Below are 25,942 nucleotides of genomic sequence, written 5' to 3' on the forward strand. Positions count from 1 at the left end.
GGGGCGGTAGTTACCAGGTGAGTGTCTGTTTCCATCTTTAAATATAGGAATAACTTTGGCTGTCTTCCAGTCAGCAGGAAGAAGACCTGTTGATAAAGGCTGCTGAAAGATGTAGTACAACATCTGACTGGATATAGCTGACGTGTTCTATAGAATTTTAGAATTAATATTGTCAATGCCACATGATGTAGACACCTTTAGATCGCGTATTAGTTTTGAAACGCCTTCAACACTAATATTTATAGGGCACATGAAGCGATAATGAAAATCAGAGACACAGGGAACGGAGGAGCAGTCTTCATTGGTGAACACAGAGCTAAAGAACGACTTGAAAGTTGAAGCGCACTCAGATGCAGGGACAGGGACATTGTCAGCGTCATGTAACGTTACTGTATTACTGTCGCCGTCAGGAGAGATAGCTTGCCAAAACTTTCTAGGGTTAGTGTGTAGAAGTGAGGACAGATCTTTGGAAAAATACTTGTTTTTGGCTTCACATATTGCTAGGCAGTAAGATTTTAAACAATCCTTATATTTAGACCATGCCGAGGGACATGATAGCCGTTTAGCAGAAGCGTATAACCTTTTCTTTTTATTTCGGAGTGATCTAAGTGATTTATTAAACCATGGGTTAAGTTTGTCATTAGATATAGTGACTAGTGGCATATATTTGTCTACTAGGAGTGACATAATATTTCTAAATGAATTCCATTTCTCTTCAACCGAATTATTTGTAAATGATGGAAGAAACGTTTTCAGAAAGAAAACCGCAAGTTCATTTGTTCGTAATTTGCTTTGCTATAATCCCTGATAATCTTACGTTCAGCACCAGCGAATTTCAGTGGAATATAAATTGAGAACTGCAGTAGGTTATGGTCACTAAAGCCATCAAGTTGCATGACAGGGCTTATGCTATGTGGCTCTGTTGCGAGAATAAGATCTAATATGTTGGTACCGCGGGTTGGCTCAGAAACGATTTGCGTGGGATTGAACTCTAAACAAAGCTCAATAAAATCACCTGAATCAATGCTCGATGAATACAAACGAGACCAATTAATATCAGGGAAATTAAAATCCCCATATAGGTAGATCTTATATAATAATTATAATAGGTAGGCAGTCAGCGGCAAAACCGGCGGGTGTCACTGAAACGCTACTTCGTTTCTTGGCAGGTTTCACAGGCTGGACGCGGCGGCATCTTCCGGATCTTATCATCCCTGACGTCGGTCGCTGGCATCACGGACGCTCTGCGGTGCATGCGGCCTCAGCATTTCACGGTCCTATCCGTGAACGGCTCCGCAGCATCCCCTGGTGCAAGACAGCTCAACCCGGTCCGCCTGGTGTCTGTTGCAGCGTACATAAAGCCTGCCTCCCCGGTGCTTCCCTGCAGTCAGCGGCAAAACCGGCCGGTGTCACTGAAACGCTACTTCGTTTCTTGGCAGGTAGGTTTTTTAAACTGCCTTTAGTACGTACACATTTGGCTGTTTTGCCGCTGACTGCACTGCAATGTCTTCTGTGTGTTCGGTATGCGACAAGCCGGTAGAGGGCAAGTTCCTTGTATGTTCCGGTTGCAAAGCATGTTTCCATTTAGGTAAACACTGTTCCGGGATAACAGACAGTGTTTACACCAAAATGTCCACTGTTAAACGTGAAACATGGACGTGTCAGACATGTAGCTCTGGTGCTGGTTCCAGTCATAGCGATGGCTCACTCGGCCCCCCTTCTCGTCTATTAATACCAAACTTGACCAATTAACCAGCACTGTTCAGACGCTCATGGTAAAGGTTCAGGAACTGCTCTCTTTCAAGGCAATTTGTGAAAAGATGGCTGATACGGTGACCGGCATTCAAGCCTCTATCGCTTCCCTTTCTGAAAAGTATGATTCTATGCTCTCCACTGTGAATACTTATCAAACCGAAGTGTCTCAGCTACGGCCTCAAGTGGAGTCACTTTCCGGTACAGTCGCCCGTCAGGCTGAAATTCTAGACCAAGCAACGATGCAAATAAATGAACTTGATCAATATGGCAGACGTTGCAATTTTGAAATCCATGGTCTCCCTTTGAAACCTGGTGAAGACTTGAAGTTCTTCATGTGCGACTTAGCTGGACAACTGCGCCTAACCCTTACAAAAATGACTTTAGACTGTCTATAGAAAGTCTATAGACTTTTCATAGACGACCTTTCCTTTCTATAGATTTGGACTTTTGTTGATATAACGTCTATAGACTGTCTATAGACGAAAGTCGATAAAGTTTCTATTTCTTTTTGTGTATTCGCAGTCTATAGACAGTCTATAGAAAAAAGTAGATAAGGTGTTTGTTTCCTTTTTATCTGCTTCCCCTCTATAGAATACCTACAGACGAAAGTCGACACAGTCTCTATCTATTTTTGTCCATACTTTGTCTTTAGACTTTCTATAGACGAAAGTCGATAGGGTTTCTATTTCTTTTTGTCTATTCGCAGTCTATAGACGGTCTATAGAAAAAAGTCGATAAGGTGTTTGTTTCCTTTTTATCTGCTTCCCCTCTATAGAATACCTACAGACGAAAGTGGATACAGTCTCTATCTATTTTTGTCCATACTTTGTCTATAGACTTTCTATAGACGAAAGTCGATAGGGTTTCTATTTATTTTTGTCTATTCGCAGTCTATAGACGGTCTATAGAAAAAAGTCGATAAGGTGTTTGTTTCCTTTTTATCTGCTTCCCCTCTATAGAATACCTACAGACGAAAGTGGATACAGTCTCTATCTATTTTTGTCCATACTTTGTCTATAGACTTTCTATAGACGAAAGTCGATAGGGTTTCTATTTATTTTTGTCTATTCGCAGTCTATAGACGGTCTATAGAAAAAAGTCGATAAGGTGTTTGTTTCCTTTTTATCTGCTTCCCCTCTATAGAATACCTACAGACGAAAGTGGATACAGTCTCTATCTATTTTTGTCCATACTTTGTCTATAGACTTTCTATAGACGAAAGTCGATAGGGTTTCTATTTCTTTTTGTCTACTCGCAGTCTATAGACGGTCTATAGAAAAAAGTCGATAAGGTGTTTGTTTCCTTTTTGTCTGCTTCCCCTCTATAGAATACCTACAGACGAAAGTCGACACAGTCTCTATCTATTTTTGTCCACACTTTGTCTTTAGACTTTCTATAGACGAAAGTCGATAGGGTTTCTATTTCTTTTTGTCTATTCGCAGTCTATAGACGGTCTATAGAAAAAAGTCGATAAGGTGTTTCTTTCCTTTTTATCTGCTTCCCCTCTATAGAATACCTACAGACGAAAGTGGATACAGTCTCTATTTTTGTCCATACTTTGTCTATAGACTTTCTATAGACGAAAGTCGATAGGGTTTCTATTTCTTTTTGTCTACTCGCAGTCTATAGACGGTCTATAGAAAAAAGTCGATAAGGTGTTTGTGTCTTTTTTGCCTACTTCCCCTCTATGGACTACCTATAGACGAAAGTGGATACAGTCTCTATCTATTTTTGTCCATACTTTGTCTATAGACTTTCTATAGACGAAAGTCGACAAGGTTTCTATTTCTTTTTGTCTACTCGCTGTCTATAGACGGTCTATAGAAAAGGTCGATAAGGTGTTTGTTTCTTTTTGTCTATTTCCCCTCTATGGACTACTTTTAGACGAACGTCGATACAGTGTCTATTTATTTTTGTCCATATAGTTTGTATATAGACTTTCTGTAGACGAAAGTCGATAAGATTTCTATTTCTTTTTGTCTACTCGCAGTCTATAGACGGTCTATAGAAAAAATTGGATAAGGAGTTTGTTTCTTCTTTGTCTACTTCCCCTCTATATGGACTACCTGTAGACGAAAGCCGATACAGTTTCTATTTATTTTTGTCCATACTTTATCTGTTGACTCTCTATATTATGGACAATAGTCGACAAGGTTTCTATTTTTTTCTCTACTCCTGGTGTATTGAATGTCTATAGAAGAAAGTCGATAATATGTAATTCCGAGTTCCCATACCCCCCGCCCTCTGCGAACGCGATGATATGGCACTGGTTCATGCACGACGGCACCGCAACCCCGGCGCGGCGGGCAAACCGTGCAGACTGCTAGTCTGCGTTCGGTGCAGCTGCACCGAACGAGGATCGCGGCGGAGCAGGCACCGTCCGAGTCATCAAGGTCTTCCAGGCACCCGAAGGCCCTAAACCTGGCTGCTTCCCGGACGTACACTTCGCGAAGACCAGGTGGTGAAGGTCAGATGGTGAAGATGTGGCAAAGGGGGTGAATAAGTGGCGAAAGCCCGCAGACCAGGTGGTGAATTCACCACCTCTGAGTTGTCGTGGTCTTGCATGTCTATAGATTAACAATAGACAAACATCGTTAATCTGGGCCCAACCCGTGTACGCTGTAACCAAGCGCAGGTACCGGTGGATAATACATAGCTGCATTTGATATAAGCCACTAAAGTTGTATACTGCTGAGATTGCTGTAGAGCCTATTTGTAGACTTTAGTATACACATAGTGTATACCTCCGCATTTGTTGACCACATATGATCTACGTAGTCGCTCTCGGCAATCCCAAGACAGTCTTCACAGTTGTCGCATCACTTTTGCGGCAGTAGAATAACGGAAGCAAAACGCCGATCCAATTGTTAAAATATATGTTATGAACGCCAGCTTCAGATACAAGTGGATTCGAAACAGGCATCAAGCTAACAGCAAGGACACTCGTAATGTTTGTAGCTGACAACGCGGACTTTGTGAATGTGCCATGAACCGATGTCGCGCATGTGGTTGTTCGCGTTGTCTGTCGTCCGATTCTCGGATACTTTTCACATTGTCTTCATATCTCGGCTGCGTCACTAACATCGGGCGACTTTTGTTGCCTAATATCCTGCACTATAAACTCATCAAAGTTTCTCATTCACTTAAAATAGGTGCCAAATTCTCTGAGCCCACCCAGTATTTCGCCGGCGGTATGCCTGCGCAGCCACGCATATGAGTACCTCAATGCTGTACTGATTGCTTTGACCTATCATCGGAACAGAAAATTAGCAATAACATACGTGCGGGCATCACATTTGGCGCTACGCTGGAAGATATGCTACAATTACGCTGTATTACTCATCGACGCTGGCAATAATGCGTCTAAAACGTCTGAAGGGCCCCGTAACGGCTTTTACAAACAGCGCATTCATGTTAGCGTTCCAGTCTCATACGATAGCCCACAGCGTTTGTCATACAACCTGCCAGCGCATATCCTTCGTCCACGAAAAAAATGCATAACGGAAAAGAAAAGCCACCCGTTCCGGCGCAGAGAGAGAGAAAGAGACAAAGAAAAAAATGAAGGAGTAAAAGGCGCTCACACTCCTCCGAGCGCGCACGCCCTCCCGCGCGGAGCTCCTGCGCATGCTCGGAGCTCTTGCGCATGCGCGGCGGTGCGCCGTCTCAACGAGTGCGCCAGGCACGTAAATGGTTGTGCCGGTGTGCGGTGTCTCCCTGAACGTTGGTGTCTGTGTATGCGTGTCTTCTTTGTGGCATCACACGTCAACTGCACTGAATGGTAAGCTTTATCAAAGACGTTTTGCGTCAATACCTCATGATTATGTGAGCGCATTTCCTAGCGCGATCCGGCTGCATGTAGCGCAGGCGACTCGGGTGTAGTGTCGGTTTGTCGTTGACATGGTTTGATAACGCGCTCTTGTTCTCGCTTCTACTATACGGAATGTTTTACGGCGAGCGATCGCTCGTGCTTGTTGATTTTATCATTATAGCTTAGGTGCGTAAAAAAGGAAGTACACCATGTTTTAACTTGATACTGAGCTACCACTAAGCGGATTGTGTGTGTTGGGCAGCCAGTGTGGTAGATCTCATTTAGTGGCGCTTGATCCGGCCGCGATGAATGCTGCACCGTATGTGTAGTGAAATTCTCGTGACACGCTTTACGTATATATCTCGAAATTGTGTTAGCATCAAGAATTTTCAAACAGACAGGCATAGTTGAATAACTGCTAGCGTACTCGGATGAAAGGCCGTGTTTGCGGGGCATGCATCAGCAGTGTGTGCGCTGCCGTTTTCGCATAGTTTAAATGTAGCACTATTTTTAAGGTTCCTGGCAACCAATCTAAATAATTTTGGGAAGTTACAGCAAGCAAAACACGAGACTTGCAGAAATATCTAGTAGAAATCTCTAGATTCACCCAATCTATTTATATGCAACCACAAACGCTTTTGGAGCATGAAACCTGCGATAAGCTCAGTCACTTGCAGCTTCGCAACTTAGCCGAAAAAATTAGAGAACAATAAATTAGTCGCTCCGGGAACACCTTTACACGTTTCAAACTGAAGGCATTGCGTTTGACGGTAGTTTGAAGATTTGTTTTTTGTCTCTTTTTTAAACAATTTAGCAGCAGAAGTTATCTTTCGAGCTATATGAAAAGCGTTAAGCGGCTTCCGATGCTTCGGCGTTCTGCAGTGTACGTGCTCTTAATCACAAGGCAGCTGCTGGCGCAGATTCGCATTGTGCTAATCGTGCATGGTATGAAGCCATTGTCGTGCGTAATAAGTGTTCCGGTTTTCATTACTGTTGCATGTAGTGCCGTCGTCTTGGACAGACTGCATACAATATGCGCTGTACAAAAGAAAAAAGAGCCAGATTATCAATTTGGTGGTCTTTTCTAAGTAGATAACGCACAGATTATTCAAATAATTCAGTGGGCATTGCATTTCTTCTACCCTTATCAACACACCTAAGAGATCGTAACATGTTTTAGTTGATAAGTAACCTGATCAGTACGCCCCCATTTATGTGCATTCTACTGAAAGTGTGGCAAATGTATTCATCTCGAAGTATGAGAAAAGAGACATTGCAGACTGTTCTAAGCGGAAATAAATTGCAAATCTTAACGTGATTGTTCAAAACTGCAGTCAGTATGCTGAGCATGTTCGTTCGGCACGGGCATATTGCATTAACACCTGAAAAATGTGCACAGTCCAGCCGGGTATCTTTGTTTCGACAAGTATTATTATAGGAATCGTTTGGGATTCTCGCATTTCTTTTATTTTTATAAGTATACTGTGTGTCACATGAACCTGTCTTAAAACGAAACGTACCGTTGCTGGCACCGGCGACCATTACGGTTGTCTAACTGCTTATCGTACTGTAGTATAACGAAACATCATAATGGTACTGATTAATATTGCCATGTAGTCTTTAGTCAGAGGTAAACAAAGTTAACTAGAAGCATAAGTGATGAGAGCAAATTATATTGAAAACTACTATTGAACCGCAAAAATAACTAATTGTATAACTCATTGTATAGTTTTTCCTCACATTGTTGCATTTGCTTTACGTGTGTCTCTGTGTCTTCCGTGCTGTACTCGTGTGGCCATCAATTACGAACTTGCCGAAGCCCTTGTCAGCTTTATTAATCAAGGGATTCAAGTCAGTTGAATCTAATACTGCATGTCAAGTGACTGACGTGTTATTCGTTTTATCTAAATATTATGGACTGGCAGTACTTGGCAAGCATTAAACTACAATATTTTTTTATTACACTTAAGCTGCAGGCGTCATAGATTGCCAGAAAATTTTCATGAAAACAGCCAGGGAAGGCTTGGAAAAAGATCGGGAAATTTTAAAATGGCCACATAGGTATGCTGTCTTGTTATACGTCATACAAAGTTTCCAGAGAATCTCTGAGTTAAATATATTTTTAAAACGTTTCACCTGATAAAAATTGAAGGAAATTGGTTTCATTTATTGAAAAATAAAAGAAAGTCAAGCTTACTGACAAGGCATTTCTTACTCAATATGTGTTTTTTTTGCGTTAACTAAACGTCCTGAACCTCGATAGCCTAGAAAAAATTTTCATCTTTCAAAGCACCTTAAATAATTTACTGTAATAGAATTCATTCGAACTATACTATCAGTTCTGTTTCCTAGGAGGTGCATATCTGTCGTGCCATGACACAAAGTGCTCGTGTGGTATTTCGGGTGCTCATGGGGTATACCTAACTTGGAAACCTGTTAGCACGCCCAAGAGGCCTCATTACCTGTAACAAATTAAGTGACCATATCGATACAATCAGCCCATCTGCCTTCCGTTGAAGTTATGGCCAATCACCCATTCATTTAAAAGTATGAGAAAGACATTTAAATGTGTATTAAGCAAAATAAATTACAATCTTATGCATGATACTGTGAATATTCCAGTCACGTCTTCTGAAAATATCCCTCTGCACGGGCATACTTAACTACCAGCCAAAAAAAATATACAGACAGCCCAACTGGGTAACGTTTCAGCAATAAATATAGAGACCATTTGGGATAAGTACAATAATGCATCATATATGAACTTGTCATAAAAGGGAACATACTGTTGCTGGCACGAGCAGCAGTTGTGACTGTTTAATTGTTCACCATACCGTGCAATAAAACATTGTATAAAGGTGCTGATTTGTATTGACAAGCAGCCATTAGTCATAGTTAAACCGCATTAAGTATTGACTTAGTTGGTTTGAGCAAATATATTAAGCTGCTTAATGAACACACAAAGAATGTACACTTGTTATTTTTGCCTCATATTGCTGCATCTACTTATTTGCAGCATACACCTGCACCACCTTTGGGACTAATGACACAAAGGTCAAGGCCAGCCTGGCGACCATGCTTGCCAAGGAGTAGTGTAAATATTTAATCTGTTTCCATAATAGCATACGACATGAATTTAAGGAATTCATCTATTATATCGAGCAATAAAAACGGTGAATGCATTGCTGGTGCATTTGTTTTATTTTTCGCACTGCATGATTCAGCACTATATAAATTCTTTCTGTTTGTGCAACATATATGAAAGTACAGCTGGTTCAGAAGCATTATTAATCTACTAACGGTAATGCATAAGTGCAGATGAAAAGGAACAGGTGCACATGCATAAATACATTCAAAACTTTTTGCTACCGCATGTAAACAAAAATGTAAACTAACTTGTAGATAGCCGCTATGGAGTTATGGCCTTATACACTCTTTGTAGACTTGTCTATAAGATGTTTGTGTATATAGAGTGCCTATAGATTTAAAAAAATTCATATTTGTGAACAAATGTCTGCAGAATGTCATAGAAAAAAGTGTATCGGACTATAAAGTTCTGCTTTTGTAGACTGAAGTCTATAGAATGTCTATAAACTATCTATATACATTTGTATATAGACATTCCATAGACTTCAGTCTACAAAAGTAGAACTGTATATATAGTTCTACTTTTGTAGACTGAAGTGTATAAAATGTCTACGGACAAATCTCATCTGTAGACATTCTATAGACTTCAGTCTATAAAAGTAGAACTGTAAGCCTATACACTTGTGCATAGACAGTCTATAGACTCAGACTTCTTATAGACTAGTCTATAAAAAGTGTATGGCCATAAGTCTAGACTGTCTATAGGCAGTGTATAGACAGTCTATAGACTCAGACTTTTTATAGACTTGCCTATAAAAAGTATGGCCATAAGTCTATAGACCGTCTACAGACAGTCTATAGACTCAGACTTCTTATAGACTAGTCTGTAATAAGTGTATGGCCATAAGTCTATAGACAGTCTATAGACAATCTATAGACTCAGACTTTTTATAGACTAGTCCATAAAAAGTATGGCCATAAGTCTATAGACTGTCTATAGACTGTGTATAGACAGTCTATAGACTCAGACTTTTTATAGACTAGTCTATAAAAAGTGTATGGCCATAAGTCTATAGACTGTCTATAGACTAGTCTAAAGAAATGTCTATAGACAGTCTATAGACTCAGACTTTTTATAGACTAGTCTATAAAAAGTGTATGGCCATAAGTCTACAGACTGTCTATAGACTAGTCTAAAGAAATGTCTATCGACTGTCTATGGACTTTCTATAAAAATTTTTGTAAGGGAAGCAACTTCCAGGAAGATGAAATTTGCAGGATACACCTACCTACCTACCGCGAACAAATTTAGCTCTAGCCCTCCTATCCTTGTGCAAGTACAGAACGCTTCAGTGAAAGAAAAATGGTTTCGTGCTCGGAAGTGTCTCTCGGATCTTGCTCAGCCGGAGAAGTTTCCTCGTCTGTTCTTCAACGAAAACTTGACGCGGTTGAACCGGGAGCTCTTCCGGTTGGCCCGCTCCAAAGGAAAGGAAAATGGATATAAGTTCGTGTGGACGAGAAACGGAAAGGTTCTGGCGAGAAAATCTGAGGGAGCACCTTTCATTCGAGTTGGAAAATTCTCGGATTTGGATAGGATTGCCTAGACATGGCTGGCATAGAGAGTATAAAATGCACTGACTTTGCGGATGTAAATAGTTTTTTTTTTCTGATGCCTTCACCAGCAGTTTCAAAGTTGCGCATTTGAACATTCGCAGCCTTCGGAAACATTGGAATCAGTTTTATGCCATCATTTCATCATCTCGCCTAACGTTCGATGCTTTTGTACTTACTGAAATTAATATTCCTTCCGAGAGCATTCCACAGTATTCTTTGCCGGGTTTCCAAGCCTTCGCGTACACGCGTCCAAGCAGAAAAGGAGGAGGCATCGCAGTTTTTATAAATAACAGATGGGCAGCTTCACAGTTAACCTTTTCCCAAGCTGAAGTGATATCGCTGCGCTTGAGCACCTGTTTTTTCGGTGATCCTGTTATCGGTGTACCGACCTCCGCGTTTTAATGCGCGACTTTTCTTATCCGAACTCGATCCCACATTGTCAACCCTATCGCTCGAAGAGCACGTGTGTATCATAGGTGATATCAATATTGACCTTTTGCGTCCTACTGTAGGCTTGGTCGCAGATTACCTCGATAGCCTTTCCAAATGGGGCTTGGAATGCGTCATTATCAAGCGACTCGTGAGGAATTTTTGGCTGGTAAGCTCGCTGTGTCCTGCATTGATCACGTTATCGTACGCGCTTAAAATCTAGCCATAATATCCGCTATTGTAGAAATTAAACTTGCTGACCATTATTTCGTTTGCGCCACAATGAGTTATCCAGATACTGCGACAGCACCCACAGATTCCAAAAAACTAATTTCAGTGCTTGATCCGAAAATATTTGATAATCTGGTGGCTCAATATGACTGGAAGTCTCTTTTAGCAATATAGTCTCCTGTTGCTACATATGATAAACTCGTAGAAGTGTTCAAAAACTTAAAAGAAAGTGCTACCCGAACAATACATATCAAACAACGTAACGTGGATAACAAGTGGATGTCGTCTGACATACTCGCTGCAATAAAAGGAAAAGACTTACTGTGGGCCCAATGCAAGCGTGCCCCGAGTTGTGCGGACCTACGGGCCCAATTTAAGCAGCTCAGAAATAAAGTTACTGCCATGATCCGCTCCGCAAAGCGAATACATTTTCGAGACAAATTTAAAGCCGCTAGTTACAGTAGTAAGAAAACATGGTCGTTAATTAACAGCTTTAGAGGCACTAATACGCGAGCTGATATAATGAATTATTTTCCTTCCAGTTTAGCCAGCGGCAGACAGAATATTTCTGATGAGTTTAATAATCGCTTCTCTCGTGTAATGAGAAACACAAACTTACAGGTAGATTTGTGCGCTTTGCGTCACAGCACTAGTGAATCGGCATATCTGCCTTCAATTTCCCAGGAAGAGCTAAGATTGATTATATTCAATTTAAAATGTAATAAATCTCCTGGAATTGACGGCATTTCCATTAATGAGTTGCGCAGAACATATGAATACATCCAAGAAGTTTTGCTAGCACTACTTAATCGCATAATCTCAAGTGGTGAAATTCCTGTTAAACTGAAAACAGCAAAAATTATACCTCTTTATAAAAGCGGCGCGCGTAATAAAACTGAAAATTATCGCCCCATTTCAATTCGGCCTTCTATCGCTCAAATACTTGAAAAACACTTATTGTTAACATTGACAAGTTTTCTGGACGCCCACAGCATTTTGTCGCCTAGTCAGTATGGTTTCCGACCCGGCAAAAGCACTCAAACACTTCTGGAAGATTTATCCGATCAGTTGAATATAGCTTTCGATAATAATAAAGTTGCTTGTGCGCTCCTTCTTGATTGTAGCAAGGCTTTTGACAGTGTTCATCATGGTCTGCTGTTAAATAATCTTTTCTTGTTAGGATTTCGGGGTGCTTTCTGGTCGTTGTTAGCAAATTTCCTTCGGGGTAGGCGTCAGGTCGTCTCAGTTGGGCAAGTTCATAGTGCATTCTCCAATATTAATGCTGGAGTTCCGCAGGGATCTATACTCAGCCCGTTATTATTTAATATTTTTTAAATGGACCTCTCTAGCGTGATACCCGTTTCTCTTTATCAATACGCCGATGATACGATGATCGTAACTACTGCCCACAGCTACTATGATGCGATTGCTTCTTTACAGTCTGCTGCCACAAAAGCTATGGATTGGTTTCGAAACAACCTCATTACTATAAATGTATCTAAGACGCAATTAATCTGCTTCCATAATCCTTTAAGGAAGGTAGCCCTTGACTATCCTCTTGTTTTGCATTCTTCAGATTGTTCAGCTTGTTCTTGTAGACCATTACAATACTCATCTGTTGTAAACTATCTTGGTTTATATCTTGACAGAGACCTTTCTTGGAACAGCCACCTTGCTTACGTTTGTAAAAAACTTCGCGCCGTATCCTGTCTACTGTACAATATAAGATACTACATGCCCTTATCAGTACGGAAAACCATAACACATGCTTTAGGCTACAGTCTACTCCGGTATGGAATAACAATTTACGGGCACTGTGCTGTCCGCTGGCACAACAGAATAAATGCGATACTGCAATCCCTCTTAAAAAACATATCTTATGATCTGAACCTGAATGCTGACACAGACCATTTCAAAGCACTTTCGATGCCGAATTTCAACGATCTTTTAATGCAAACGGTTGTTTTAAAACACTTCTGGTCCAGTCAATTCCTAGTTCCGTACACAGCTTCCCGATGCTTAAGGCCCAGGGATCCCTTTTGGAGGACACGTTGTTCCACAAGGTACGGCACTAGAGCTCGGGCCCATTATGTGCCGACCTACTTCAATAAATTACCGCACAGCACCTTCTGTGCAAAAACGAAATATAAGTTAGACTGCTAAGGCGTATCTGTTTGTAAAGGCGTACTTGTTCCGTTTATTTACCGTTATTGCTTGTGTTCGTGCATGTGACTGTGCAATTCCTTTGCACCATGACAGTTAGTCTGGTATATGGTTATGCATTATCTCATGGTAATTTTTGTTCACATGCATTCCTGTACTTCTGTGTTCCATTATGCTCAATAAAATTTCTTTTCGTAGACACTATATAAATTCTAATAACCTTTTTTGGTGTTCTATACTTGAGTTCGCTGCTGATAAGTGGTCTATCAATGTACCGTGTATGGTTTTGCTGCCTGCCAGGCGCTGCCGCTCAAGCCTTCCAAGGCTTTGGCATGCCTGTATGAATGTACTGATTTGATCGAGCGCGTTCGCCACATTGACGTCTTGAGTGGTGGCAATGACAATATTCTGGTCCCAGATGGGCCAGACACTAAGAATGTTAACCGAAGATGGATTTGCATAGGCAGAGAGCAAAGCACCAAGCTCACCGTTCTGCAGGGCTGTCTTCAGGGAGATCGTAACTCTGGGCTTGATGACAATCGTGAAATCTTCTTTGCGGAGTCGAGGCATAGCGGTGGGCCGCCATTTCTTCGATCCCGCTGCTTGCGAGAGCTGAGGGTTGGACTTTTCAGGATTCGTAGGCACAGAAACGCCGGAACTCATGCAGCGTCCGTTGACCTCCGAAGTGTTCGAGTGTTGTTGGCGTTTACGAAGTGCCACCAACGAGAAAAGGCCTTCATCCACTATCTCCTCCGCCGGAGTGGAAGTTTCAAGCGAATACGGGGCTTCTGCGACGATTTCTGACCATGCCATCGTCTCGGGATCGTACCCGCGCCAAGCAGAGGCCGCCATGGCGGGCGCGGAGAACGATGGAGATCGAGTCCGGGCGTTAGGCTCAGCTGGGTGAAATGGCGGAGACAAAAATGCGCCTAGAAGGCCCCAAAATATGGCCCACCTGCTGCAGAGCGCTATCTTCGGGCGCCGGGTGATGTTATCCGTCTAGTAGAAGCAAAATTTCACGGAGTCCCTTGGAATTTTCGGTAAACCGAAGGAAAATTGCCGGAGCCGATGTGAGGCGCGTCCGCTCGCTCCGCGCTCGCAGCGTTCCTCCCGGCGTTTCTGCGGCCGGCATACCTGTCACCGTTCTCTCTCTGGCTGCTTTTCGCGATACTGGAGCCGAGCAACGTCGGGACGCCTCCTTTCAAAACCTTATTCAACGGCTCACTTCAACGACGCCCGATCCTTCCCTTCGCATGTTCCAACTCCAAGATGGTATATTGTACTGCTCTAACATGCGCCTGGACGGCCCTGCCTGACTCTTTGTTGTGCCTGAGCATCTGCGTCAGACTGTTCTCGCCCAGCTTCATGATGTACCGACTGCAGGTCACCTTCGCGTGTCACGGACTTATGACCGCGTTCGTCGGAGCTTCTTTTGGCCTGGTCTGTACCGTGACGTCTGCCGTTATGTCGCTACGTGTGACCTTTGTCAACGACGCAAAACGCCGACCACACTCCCTGCTGGTCGCCTTCAACCACTTGATGTACCATCAGAACCATTCTTCTTTTAGGCCCTTTCAGACCATATTTTAGGCCCTTTTCCAGCGTCTCCTTCGGGAAACAAGTGGATTGTTGTAGCAGCAGACTACGCCAACCGATATGCTATCACACGGGCTCTTCCGACAAGCTGTGCAACCGATGTCGCCGACTTCCTTCTGGAGAACGTCATCCTTCACCACGGCACCCCTCGACAGCTCCTCACCGACCGATGCCGTTACTTTCTTTCTAAAGTTGTCAGTGACATTCTACACTCGTGCGCGACTAAACACAAACTTGCTACTGCTTACCATTGTTAAGAACGGCCAGCTGCAGTGCAAGTTTTGCCGGCCAGTTGCGACAGTGGCGGCAACTTTCCTGGATCGTCGCCGCAAACCTCTAGCCATGGCGTGGCTAAGTCGACTGTGTGTGAACAACAATACGTGCGTCCTCGACTCTCCGTCGCTGGAGCCGAGTTTGACGAAGTCGCCATTGTGACTAAACGGGCTCGGCAGACCAACTATTGTTACTGAGCCCGCAGGAACGTCTACTGACACCCCTTCCCACGCGCCGACCAGGACTCCAGACAATGGGCAGCTGCTGGGCGCGCTGCAGCTCGGGGAATAAATGCCCCTACGGTGCCGGGTCGTCTCCCCTACAGTGCCTCGTCAACTCGCCTACGGTACCTTGTTGTCTCCCCTGAGGTGCCTGGTCAACTCGCCTACGGTGCTTGGACGGCCGTTTCTGTCACCTGGTTATCGGGGGAGGACCGAGTGTTTATAAACCGCTGTTGTGCGGCTGCTCAGGACACTCTCTCTAAAGCAGTCATGTTAGACTGATGTACTTCCTCAAGCAGTCATGTTAGACTGATATAAATACTGTAAATAAACCCATATTCCTCGTTCTCGATGAGAAGCAGTCCTTCCCTTCATCAACGTCCTCAGCGTGGATAAGTTGGACAACGGCATGGGCCAGCTACCTTCTAATTCACGCCCGACTCCAATCTTGACAACGGATCACGAGCGATGGGATTGAACCCCCAATCATAACACCATCCACAAACGAACGGTCTAACCGAGCGCCTTAACCGCACCCTTACTGACATGCTGTCCATGTATGTCTCCGCTGACCATCGCGACTGGGACGTTGCAGTGCCGTTCGTTACGTTCGCCTATAATTCGTCTGGCCATGATACCGCAGGCTACTCTCCATTCTTCCTCTTGTTTGGCCGCGACCCTACACTACCTTTCGACACCGTTCTGCCTGCTAGTCTGAATTCCACATCCGAGTACGCCCGTGAAGCCATACTCAAAGCACAAGAAGCACGCCATATTGCCCGACGTCGACTTGTGGAGTCGCAGGACAATCAGCGCCGCTTATATGACGCCCGCCATCGTGACTTCCATTACACACCAGGCGCCCTGGTTCTCCTTTGATCGCCGCCGCGACGCGTTGGCCTCTCGGAGAAGTTATTTTCACGCTACTCTGGCCCTTACCGTGTCTTGCGTCAGGTAACTGACGTCACGTACGAAATCGCCCCTCTTGAGCCAACCGTGGCTCAGCAACGCTCCGACGTGGTCCACGTCGCGCGTCTTAAGTTGTATCATTCGCCCGCCTCCTAACCAGCACCGAACCGGTGCTTCAGCCGCCGGGGGTCATGTGACACACTGACGAAGAAGATGTTTTAATCCTGGTCGGAAGAAGACGCTCTGGACTTCGCGCGCTGTATACCATGTTGTCAGCTGCTGCAATTATTGTAAATATCTTGTAAATATACGTCTGACTGTTTTTAACCCCATAAGAATATTACTAATGCGTGCAGCGTTCAGAGGGCACATATCCATAAGCGCAAAGAATCGTGTTTTCGAAATTTGTACATTTCCCGAACGTTCCTTAAATTTAATCGCCTTTAAGCTACTCTCCCCGATATGTTAACGCGATAGCGTTAAGGAGCTCGTGTCGCAGAAAAGCCGGTGTCGTCGGCGTCGGTGTCGGCGTCCGCGGCGTTGGCCGTGAGCGATAAATTACGGCAGGCACTTCATGAATAAAAAGCAACTTCCAAGATGGGCTGGATGGGAATCGAACCAGGGTCTCCGGAGTGTGAGACGGAGACGTTACCACGGAGCCACGAGTTCGATGCTTCAAAGCGGTACAAAAGCGCCTATAGTGAACGCGGTGTTGCCTTAGAAACGAGCTGTTTCTAAGGCTCAGGCGTGCGTCGCTTGCTCAGGCGCACATTTCGTTGTCGCGCCGAACGCTGCGTTGCTCGACGCTCACCGCGTCCGATGCGGGGCGCGTAGTCGCTGCGCCGTAGCCAATTGTCTTACACCCCTTGGCGGGTCGACGGGAACGCTGTCGCGTTCCACTCTTGAAGACGAAGCTTAAGCGTCCTCCAATTTTTATTAACTTGTTTTCCAGCTTTTTTCCCTAAGACTGCAGGCTGATAGCCTTCAGTAGTTGTTTTCTTCTTTTTTATTATATTTACAAAATCTTGAACACACTGGAAACAGTGCTGCGAGGGAGAAGCAGACACAGCCAGTTACACAACACTGACTGTGTGGAAGTTCCCAGCGTAAAATGGGACAACAATGGATCTTGCCCTCCGTGTTTCGATTCTAAACCTGAAACAAGAGCTTGAAGATGCTTTCAGGATGAGAAACAGCTAAAGGAACAAATTGCAAGAGCACTGAAGGCCATCACCCTGTAACAGTTTTAACATCCTGTGACATCCTGTGACATCCTGTAACGTTCTTAGTACTTTTGGATTTTTATGCAAGTGTATTACACTGATTTCACGTTGAACAATGCACTATAAATTAGGAATTAGTTCACAACAGCTAAACTTTCGAAGGAAATTAATTTTTATTGCGCACTTCCCACACATAAGATGAACACATATGTATAATTAGGACACATTATCTTCACAGGAACTAATAATACAAAGTTTAAAATAATTTTTTGCTGTGTTGTTTCCTGTGCCTAACAGAACTTTTGATTTCCTGGAACCTAATTTCCTTACTGGTGTTCACAGCCTGCTTGACTCATCTAGTAGTGCAGAATTCAAAGTTGTATTTACTTACTAAGGTGCGTATGTGTATATAGCTGTACACTTTTTAAACATTGTACAATAGTGTTTCAAATTGAACCAACGGTGCAGTTAATACTCTTAATCTGCTCTTTAAACTTCTTACTCTAAACTACTAGAAGATAGTTAAACAGGTAGTGCAGGCTGTGTGCACCAGTAAAGAAATTAAGTATCAGGAAACAGAAATTTCAGCTAGGCACAGGTAACAACACATCAAAAAAATGATAGCACTGAATGTGGCAAACGGTAAGATTAAAAACAAAACAAGAAAACAAAACACTGGTGAAAAAAAGATGTTCATGAAGACAATGCAGAAAATCTGCAACAAGATAACTGAGTTTCATCATGATCATATTCGACAGCGAAAATATACAAAATTATGTTTGTTGCGCCGAAAGCCGCTCGGCAGCATGGCGAAACCACGTCACCGCGGCCCTCTGGAATTCCCTTGGGCTGACATCTAGGTGTCTGACTTCATTAGTACATGTGCCTGCACCTACATGCATAGGCAAAATTATCCCTCCTATATAAGGTTTGCGCACCACACAAAACTTGGACCAGTATTATGCTCTACTAAAAAGACAAAACTAAATACCAGCACTAAACTCAGCAAAGTGTGAATAATAGGTGTATAAGCCATAAGCTGTTACAATGTCCCGTATTAAACATATTTTGCCGCGGAAAATCCATCTAGCTAGGAAATAAGGGGTCCATTCTGCCAAAGCAGCCGAGGTACAGTAAGTATACTGCTTTTATACTGCTTGACACTAGATTTAAGAATAAGTGATATCAAGCTGGCTATACGTAACCCTCCAAACTTTAGCTTGCACAGATGCAGCTCAGAGAATTTCTTTTCCTTCATTCCAAACCAGCTGAAGCTGATTGCCGCATTCCAGCTCAAATTGAGATCCAGTTAGCATTGAACGTTTTGCAACCTAAATGATGTCTTGGTAATAGAGAATTGCTAACTGGCTTCTAGTTTTACTCATATTCTTTAAAATGTTCTAAACAGTTAGCATAAAATTTTACAGCATGTCATGAATCAGACTTTAACACCAGTATCAATTTATGTCCTGTAACTACTGCACGCTGTTTGGTAGCTCACGCAAGGGAGATACGAGTGAAGAACCTTTACAAGATTCCTGACGACATCGTGAAGTGCACTCGATTCTACGCTCCATTGTCGCAGGTCTTCTTTCAATGATGCAATGTCCAGTTTTTTCAAAAATGTGCTCTTGCTAGAATCTGTTACAGTGTCCTGCTGTGTAAGGCTTCTGTGGCGCCTGTCAAGCACGCTGCCTCTTTCCACAAGAAAGCTGTAATCGCTATAAATGCCATCACCAGCCTGGTCCACATCGCAAAATTGCTGTGCACCGCCACGAATGCCGCCACTCGCTACGTGGCCGCGCGAAAGGTTCGGAAGTGATTCGGGAACTTGCACTGGCCAAAAGAAGGTGGACACCAGGAACATTCCCTGCTCTAATGTGTTCACCAGCAACTTTCAATATGGCACGCAGGCCGGCCTGCACGGCGTGGCTGATGCAGCGGTATCCAGTCGCTCTCGACAAGGAAGCCATGTTGGTGTGACTGGAGCGTACTGCTCACTTGCTTTCCTCGTTGTTCAGATTCGCGACTGGCGCAGAGAACACAGCGTGGCGCCGTCTGCCGGAGTCTCTCCATGACGTAAAAATGTCATCACGTGATACCGATTGCGAAAATGTTCGACGTCTGCAGTAGCTCAGCTCGTTCAGCCACCGTTATTTTCCTGTTGCGAGCGTAGAATGTGTGCGTCTTACGTGCAAAACAGCCTGGTGTGCAAGCAAACAAAGGTATCTAGCCAGTACACGTACGACATCGTCCACTCTCGTCGGAGCATGTGTACGCGACGCCATGGACGACGAACGTGATAAGGCCACTCGCGTATATGGGAGATGTTATGAAATTTACCTACCACTCGAAGCACTCACACACTTCGTGTACGTTTGTTTACTGAGGCAAGCATGCTGTGCTTCCTGAAGGAGACATTCTCACGAGGCTCTTGCAGCAGCTGCCATACACGTCACCTGCACTTTGCCACAGCCAACACAATATGTACATGCACCAAAGTGACTAGTCTGATATATTAAATTACTTGTAGTGTGTCATACGTTGAAAAACACAAATATTTCGGCCAGTGGGTCCCACTAGAAAAGGCTCAGTGCCTATTTCCTTTTTTTTTTTTTTGCTTTATTCAGTTTATTTGTCGTTGCACACTTTAAGGCTGTGCTGTTTGCTTCGTTCTGTTCTTTTTCATGTTAGCCAGCACGACGCTATACAGGGTGTCCCAGCTAACTTTAGCCAGAGTTTAAAAGTGCGCGAATACCACGTATCTCGACAGAGCCAAGGTAATGTTGTTTGCCATCGCTTGGACATACTCGAATTATTTTTTTTCATTTCGCCTAGTTAGATAATTAGTCTTAATTAATCAACTTCTAAAATATTATAGTTAGAGTAAAAGTGTAAATGAAAAAATTATAGAGCAACATGAAAAACTGCCGATACAGCTTTATGTTGCTCAATACGTGCTACATAAAGTTTTTCCGAGCGCGAAAGAAGCCCGCGAGTACACGCAAAGTTCCTCGAGCGGCCAGTCCCGCTGCAATTTCGCGTAATTTTGCGTGGCGACGGTGTTATCGCCCTTGGACTTTATACGGAACTTCGCGACGACGGTAACGGCTGAAATGCGCTTGGAGTGTCCATATAATTGCTACCGCAATAAAAGCTTTATGTAATGAAATTACACCGAGCGCTTCACAAAGGCAAGCAAATCGTCAGGTCCCGCATTGCACGTTGCACGTAGCCTCGGACAAGTTGTGCAACCCGAAGGAAATCAGCCGTGAGCTTATCTCCAGCTCCCGATTCTGGCGAAGCTCGGTGTGTTTTGGACGGTCCAATGGCCGGACAGGAATGTTCTGCGATGGCACTGCTCCGGGAACAAGGCACCGTCTTTTCCAGCCTGACGCGAATAAACGTCGCGAATTCTAATACGTACAGTCCCGGGAAACTCCGCGTCGCACTAACCGAATATTTTAGCTGCGACGCCGCACACAAAATCGTCTTCGCGGAAGTGCTTGCTACGCACGCGATAATGACTCTTGGGCTGCTTTCCCATTCTCAGCTTTATCAACCATGCACCCTACAGCTGCTTGGTTTTGGGGTAGGCATGAAAACTCGCATTGGGCTCCGTCGAATACGCTCGGCACAGCGGCACCGAGTAGTAAACCATGCTGGAACAGTAAACGAAATTACTGCATTACTGGATGAAAGGCAGCGAGCAGCGCTGGCGTGGCTGGCGGCGGCAAAGCCGAGTCACGTGATGTCGTTTACTACGTCACAGCGATAGCAGCGCCAGTCTCCTGTGGTAGTTCTCGACTCCAATAGTCAGTAAATTGACGTGTGCGTGTTGTTTACGCGAGTGACAGTGGGAGTATTGTTAGGAATGTCTTCGCAATCACACAGCTTTCTGAAGAAGGGCGCTCTTTAATAGATAAATACAAGAAAAAAAGAATTCACATAAGCGTGACGACTGCCTTCCTTCGCGACCGCCCTCTCCCCCTATGTTTCCAGCCTTCGCTTCAGATTCCGCTAACACTCGGCCATTCTGGCAGCGAACTGTCCTCAGTTTACACGGTATAATCCCGAATATACAAAGGTATTTTGGACACACGCGTGCTATGTCTCGGCACGCTGCCTTCCTCGTAGGTGCTTGATTGGTCGGGCAGTTCTTGGCATCTTCCACCGCATCTCTTCAGCTGGCTGATGTGGGCGGTAGTCGAGTAGACCCTTTTCTTTCCGTTCATCTCGACCACATTGTAGGTGTCCGCCGCGAGCATTTCAATCACAATCAGTGGACCTCTGAACTACTGGGTTTTTGTTGGGGCGCTGGTGTGCTCTGGAACACAGCGCATGACCACTATGTCTCCAACGCTCAGTTTGACCGCTGTGAAGTGATGCTTGTCGAAGTACTGCTTGCACCTTTCTTGCTGGCTCACTGTTCCCTTTTGAGCCGTCTCTTGAAGTTGCTTTGTACATACCCACTCGTTATTGTCCGTGTTTAGCCATCTGAGGACACCATCATGCGTTTTTGGTTTGTATCCGCGCAGAAGCCTGAAAGGGCTAGTGCCTGTTTAGGCATTGTATGTAGTGTTGAGGTAGCTCTCTAACTCCTTGATGTTCTGATCCCACTCCTTGTGAGTCGGGTACTTGATTGTAGCCATAATACACAGTACCAGAGTTCGATTTACACGCTCCACCTGACCGTTAGCCTTCGGATGGTGAGCAGAGTTCAGTGTGTGAGCCACACCATTTTTCTGACAGAAGGCTTCGAAGCCGTGGGCCGTGAAACAGGAACCACGGTCTGAGATGATGCGCTCCGGTAGTCCGAACTCGGTTATAAAACTCTGCATGCACCGCAGTACTTTTCTCGCCGAGGTGTCTCGCACGGAGTAGAGACGCAATAACTTGGTCAGATTGTCCACCAACTCCAAGATCCATTGGTTTTTCTTGAAACTCCTGACAAACGGACCAACATGGTCAACGTGTACAACTTGAAATGGTCTCTTCCCAGGTGGTATCGAATGCAGAAGTCCAGGTTTCTTCCCTCCTGGAATCTTTCTGAGCAAACACTCGAAACACCTATGGATGTGCTGGTTCACGTAGCGCTTCATCCGAGGCAAACACTAAGGTTTCTTGATTTTCCACTGTTCGGTCTGTACTAAAATGTCCCTGTAAGTCGTGAGACTTGACACACAGTGTGTTACGCATGCTCTTAGGCATCACGAAAAGAAGTCGTCCGTCTTCCACGTAAAACAGCTTTACATACTTCATTCGTACGTTTTTGACCTTGACACTTTCTTGGTCCTTTCCTTGATTGACTTCTCGAGAATTCGTGCTAGGTTAGCCAAGTCCGCATGAGATCGCCGGATGATCACAACTTGGTCCTCTGAACTCAAGGCAAGGCACACTTCGATGCGTGTCTCGACAACCTCATCGAGCGTGTCATATATGCGGCGCTTCTACGGGTTCACGACTGAAATAGTCCATGTATGCTATTTTCTCACCTGCTCAGTGCTTCACCTCGAAGTCATACTCTTGAAGTAAGTCGAACGGCTTTGCTATCTGTGGTTTAAGAGTCTTGTGCACATTCAGATATACAATTGCTTGGTAACCTGTTACTAGCGTGAACGCAATGCCTAGGAGGAATGGACGAAGTCTTTCCATACTCCAGACTGTTGCCATCAGCTCCAGTTTTCTTGCATGGTAATTCTTCTCAGCCTCAGTGGTGTGTTTACTGACACAAAACACAAAGTTCCTGCGTCCTGACTCATTTTGTTGAAGGATCATTCCCGCAAGTCCATGTTTGCTTGCGTCCGTGTGGAGTTCTGTTGGAGCCGAAGGGTCCTACAGCTTCAGAACCGGAGGCTCTGTAAGCTCTCTTCAGAGCTGGTCGAAAGCTTCCTGTCGCTCCATTCCTCATATAAACTTTGTGTATTTCTTGGCCAGAGAAGTAAGTTGTGCCTTCAGAGCATAGTGGGGAATGAACCGTCTGAAAAATCCTGTCAAACCCAGAAATCTCTTGACACTGTGAACATCAGTTGGCGTGCTAGCGCCCAATATAGCTCGTTGCTTCAATTCACCTGGCTGCAGGTAGCCTTTCACAATCTTGCAACCTAAGTAGTCGAGTTCGTCACTTCCAAACACCCACTTGGATAGCTTCAGGGTTAGACCAGCAGCTCGCAGAGTATCCAGTACTTGTTTGAGCCCAACCAGCAAGTCTTCCCGGTCCTTGGCAAGTCGTTCAGTAACACAATACTACAGTGTTACGCAGAGATCCAAGGACCTTGTTCATTAGACGTTGAAATACAGCAGGACCGTTTCTCAACTGCAACACCATACGTTCAAACTACCCGGTCTCATCAGGCGAGATGAATGCAGTTTTGGCCTTCGATTCCTCACTAAGTGGAAGCTGAAGGCATCCGTTTGCACAGTCTAAGCCACAGTACATTCGTGCTCCGGACACTCGTTGCAGCTGGTCATCAGTCTTTGGCAAGGGAAAGTGTTCCGGCACAGTCTGGCTATTTAGCCATCGATATTCTATGACTAGACGATTTTCTCCATTTTTTTTTCACGCGTAGCTGTGGACTAGCGTATGGCGGGGATGTTTCGGTTACAATGCCAGTCGCTTTCCACTCTGACTATTTCTTGGATTGTTTCTCTTTCCTCTGCATTAGTCGTGTAGGGTTTGCAGCTGACTGGAGTGCTTCAGGAATACTCTGTGATAGTCATCTCCAGTTTGTTACAACATCCCAACTCTGACAAATTCAGTGCAAAGCAGTCCCTGTGTTCATTCGGCATCTTCAGCAGTGCATCCACTTGTTCATTGACGTCTTTTCCGACATTCAGCATGCTACGATCAATGGGCTTCGGCTGAGGAACAGGTCTCACGGGGGGTAACTCTTCGCTCCCTCAAAGCAGTTCAGCGTGAGCCAACAAACTTCCCTTGATCAGCTGTTGGTCTTCATCCTCGTAGTTCAACATGGGTATCTCAACCTTTGCGTGTTCGATGTGAAGTAGCATTTCCTTACAAGGCCCACTAGGTAAGATTAGATTTCCTTCACTCTTACTAGTCTCCACTGTCACGCAACACACAGTTCATTTGGGCAGCACAATGGTTTCCTTGACACGAAGTGGTTCCTTGGAACGCTTCATCTGGGCAAGTCTATGTTACAAAATGGAAGATCATCTCGGTAGCCAATCCTGAATTCATCTCCCATGCGTAGGTATGCAACGTGGTCTTGTTCCGTCCAGGTTCTACCAACCAGCATGTGCACAGGCAAGGCACTGTTGTTGATGACAATCACCTTGACCTTGCGGCATACCACGTCATCGATTTCTATGTCCACTTCCGAGGTCCTGATAGACCAAACTGTAGATGTGCCGGTGTTCCCAAACCCATACAAGTCTAGGGCCCTGCACACAACTTGTAGGCTGCACCTTTCAGCCGCTTGATGACGCAATACACAGTCTGAACTTCCTGGATCAATCATCACCGAGAGCTGGCGAGTTCCACTGATGGTCGCAGTGTTCAGGAACATTGATGGATTCTCATTCACCACGAAGTTACCGACAGGGTTTTTTTTGGACAGTCTCTCGCTATGTGCCCATACCTTCCGGAGCTGTAGCATTTTCGCTCCGCTTGATCATGCTTGGGCGGCTCTGGCGTTTTCTTCGGTGCCCCCCCCCCTTGCTTGGCCTTTGACACATGCATTTGTGATCACTTGCTCAGGTCAACGCGCGCCAGTTCAATAATTCGAGGTCGGAGGCTTGTAACGAGGTCTCGTGGCACCTGGATCACCACCTTGTGGCTTAGTGACTTCTGCATTCTAGCTTCGCTTATTCGCTCCAGTCTTAGCAAGTCTGCCAGCAATTCATCCTCGTCCTTGTGTTCCTTCGCCGTCATGGAGATGCATGAGTCTCTAAACCGCAGCCCCACCAAAACTTGCTCCTTAGTATCTTGCATACCGAGGCCCAATCCCTTGCATAACAAGGTGTTTCCGAGGAAGTATGCCGTGATGGACTCTCCCCTCAACAGGGCTCTTTCCTGCGTTTGCTTCCACTTTTCCGTCGTGTTTGTCTGGCCCACAAATGTCTTTTTGAAGGGAATATTGAAGCCCTCCTACGTAGGGAGGTCATCGACACGGGCCTGAAGCCAACATCGAGCAGGTCCCTTCATGTGAAGCCTGGCGTTTTCTAGTCTGAAGCTGTCCGGCCGGCCGTGCAGGACCACCATAGAATCGACAATCTTCAGCCACGTCCCGGCTTCGTGGGATGAGCCCTCGCCGTCGAAATCGTGGATAGCTTTATTCATGTCCGGCATAACGTGGAAGGCTTCATGTTTCCTCTCGAACAGATCCAGTAACCTCCGGTTTTCCTCCAGCAGAGCTTGCATCATTTCGTTTTCGTGAGTTCCGCCGCCACCTGCCATCGTCGGCGTTGTCTAGGCGTCTCCCTAGGCGTACACATAGTTTTTCGCCTCCAGTTGAGCGTCCAGGCTTACCGACGTCACACAGAGCGTCCGCAAACCCGTTTCTGAGGCGGCACCAAGACTCAAGTTTTCGATGTCAGTACCTCACGAAGACGGTACCGTTGCATTTCGTAGACGTCACAAAGAACGTCCGCACGCACGTTGTCAAGGCAAT

General features: G+C 44.8%; 1 pseudogene; it reads right to left on the reverse strand.

Annotated features, from left to right (window-relative positions):
• Positions 1–21,367: 21,367 nt before the first annotated feature.
• LOC142575035 (uncharacterized) lies at positions 21,368–25,728 on the reverse strand (annotated as a pseudogene).
• Between the last annotated feature and the right edge of the window lie 214 nt (positions 25,729–25,942).

This window comes from Dermacentor variabilis, chromosome 3, assembly GCF_050947875.1.
Source record: "Dermacentor variabilis isolate Ectoservices chromosome 3, ASM5094787v1, whole genome shotgun sequence".
Lineage (NCBI taxonomy): Eukaryota > Metazoa > Arthropoda > Arachnida > Ixodida > Ixodidae > Dermacentor > Dermacentor variabilis.